Source organism: Austrofundulus limnaeus, unplaced genomic scaffold, assembly GCF_001266775.1.
Source record: "Austrofundulus limnaeus strain Quisiro unplaced genomic scaffold, Austrofundulus_limnaeus-1.0 Scaffold0, whole genome shotgun sequence".
NCBI classification, from domain to species: domain Eukaryota; kingdom Metazoa; phylum Chordata; class Actinopteri; order Cyprinodontiformes; family Rivulidae; genus Austrofundulus; species Austrofundulus limnaeus.
Genome location: NW_013952402.1, coordinates 3,936,405 through 3,939,598, shown reverse-complemented (window position 1 = coordinate 3,939,598; position 3,194 = coordinate 3,936,405).

Sequence of the window (3,194 nt, the reverse complement as noted above, 5' to 3'; positions counted from 1 at the left end):
CACACACACACACACACACACACACACACACACACACACACACACACACACACACACACACACAAACACACAAAATAATCTCGCTTGCATTGCATTATTTTTTTTGTTTGATTCCCTGCATCTGTCTCAGTCAAAGGAGGATTACATCATCTCTGACTAACATCCTGCAATTGCGCAGACTTAGACATCCAGGTCATAGTTTTCCTTAATGCTTAAATATAAAAAGAAACTGCATGGCTTTTATTTATTTATTTATTTATTTATTTATTTATTTATTTGTTTTGTTTGTTTGTTCTTGAAGATGCTTTGCATTTTCTAGTTGACATTTGAGGGAGTTTTTGCATTTGTAGCTACCATTGGTACTGTTCATATAAAAGGACTTTGTTGAAACCTTCCAGATCCATTCACATACTGAAGGGATCTTTTGGCTCATTAGTGCTTTATTTAACTGGAAAATCTTCCTTTGTGAACTACAAGAGCAACTGTAAGAAAAGGCTGGACCAAATCACCTGTAGTAAAACTGCATTGAGATCAGTCTTGCGTGAGTTCCCCATCTTTACTCACTGCGTTGTTTCCTATTTAATATAAACRTCTTGTCATCAACAGAAGCTAAAACCCTGATTGGTCATTTCAAACCCAAACAGCTTTTCAGAGAAGAGCTGAAAAAAGACGTCTAGTTTCCTACTATTTACGTACTTCAAATGACACGTGGGTCAGTTTGCTGTCCCAGCGAGCATTTAAAACCTATGATAGGTTTTGACAGATGTCAGCTGGGTTGTTGCTACCGCCCTCACCTTTTGCCTCAGGGAATGACACCCTCTGAAAGCGAGTGGCACATACGTGCGGTCATGTCATAACTCGCTTGTCATCTGGGTGATGGATCCGAGACAAGTGTGGGTGTCTGAATTTACAGCTTGCTTTTTCGTATGCCATGCATTTTTGCACAGTCTTAGCATTTTTTCAGGGCTAGAGCGCAGTAACAGAGCACATGGATAATGTATCTCTTTATGTTTATTGAACTGGACGAGGAAAACCAAGAAGAATATGAACTCCTCATGAGTGTGAAGTGCGTGTTTTCTTTGGTTCTATCTCACCCTTTTTTTTGGTGATCCTCTTCGACATGCGTCCTTGAGGAGTCTGTCCCAGATGTGTCCGTTCCACCCAGAGGTGATTTATTAAATATAAATATCAACAGATGTAACAAAAAATCCAGAGTTGAAACAAAAACAAGACATTACAGGACTTATCTGCCTGACTGAAAAGCTTATATCTGGTGAGTGGGGTCCCACATAGCAAAAACACTATAACACTTGGCCCAGATATTGCAAAGAATAATGGCATTGGTGGCCCAGATCTGGTCTGTGCATGGGTCAGCACCACATTAACCAAACTCCAACTGGGTCATTTGTGTCATCTTAAAAAGAGTGCCATCATTGCCAAACCTGGCCCACATCTCGCTAATAAACCACTCRCCATGCCAGCAGACAGCCAGCAGTGTCACCTTGATGCCAGATCTGGCCCAGAAACAATGATGGCTAAGATCAGCTAAAACGTCTTGATACATAAAGCGAAAATAATTACAATAAATCACTCCTTAAGAAAAAAATACAAAACTCTTCTTGTTCCGAGGAGACTTTTCTAACCACTGCACCTTCGTGCATTTCCTCCATCAGTCCAGTCCAGACATCACAAGTCACATACACACACAGAAACCATGTACTGGATCTTGGCCTTTGGGAAGTTTTTAAAGCACGATCCAGAACATCTGGTGAAATCACAAGAACTGTGCAGAGTGGCCAGAATCAACACCTGTGTTGCTGCAGACCTGGAACAGACGAAACAGAGTCCTGGGGGCTTTGCTTAATGTCAACTCTTTCATCTCTCTTTATTTTCTGTCACTTCCAGTGTTTTTCTGCAACATTTCCATTAATCACAATGCTGCTTTCAAACTCATTAGTGCCTTAAAGGTGTTTGACTGAAATACTGCTTTAAGCAGAGTTGTTACAGCAGCTGCATTAATTAACCAGACTTTGATATTTGGAGACTTAAGATTGATTCCAATGTGCTTTTATTTATTTATTTAATTATTTATTTTGGTTTTTCTTTGAATACTTTGATTTAAAACCTGCTTTGGTTGGAGCACAAAAACTACTGTCAACAATAAGAAAGGTCTTTTTTCAAAACACTGTTATTCAACGTTAYACTGCACTCAGCTTGGGGTCACAGTCTGGAAACAAAAAGACTTAAAAATGCAGTATATACTAAAAATATGAAAAAGTGTAGTGGTGTAAAGATTTTGAAATGTTCCTTTTAAAACAGCAATGCAACCTGAGCAAAACAATAGCAACAACTACAAAAGATTTCAGTTAATTGTCCACGTTTCGATACAAAGAAAGCTGTCGGCAACAACAAAGATATATATATCTTATTATCTTGTTATATAGTGGAAGAGATGGATTTAAAGAGAAAGAATGTGAATAATTGTGTTGTCTTATATCTCAACATCCCATCAAATTTTGATTTGCTACGTTTGCAGTGCACCTTCGCAATGATTTCATTACCACTCTCTATTTCTCTGATGTGTCATTGATCTGCTGGCAAAATGAATTGTCATAACATTCCATAAAGCATCCTCTTTTTCCATCAGCATGCCATCAGTGCAAACAGTCTAAATGTGCTGGACAAACGCTTACAATAACAAATTGTCCTGGGTTTGGYGAGGACGGCTAAATAGCTATTAGCGGGAAGGGTTGACCATAAAATCACCTTCTGATAGATCACTTGGGTGTGCTCAGCTGAAGSGGGTGTGTGCAGATTTTATGGTGGGGAGTGGGGGGAGCTGCTAAGGGAGATGAATGGAGAGCAGTGACTGGTGTGTAGATGGGGGACATGATGGAGAGAGCAAACAGGACACCAGCAGACGAACAGATGGAGTTTGGCWGGTCAGGAATGGCCTCAGTCTCTTTACTGAGATATGTTCTGTCATTCCAGTCACATCTGATGGTGCGAGGAAAGTTGTGCCACTGATTGTGGATGGGAAAGCTTTCATTTCGGGGCGTCATAGGTCACTTCCACTTCACTTGAATCTAGTAAAAAAAAAAGGACAGAAGCGGCAGGCTTTTGTACAGCAGGTAAAATAAGTATTGAACACGTCACCATTTTTCTCAGTAAATATATTACTAGAGGTGCTAATG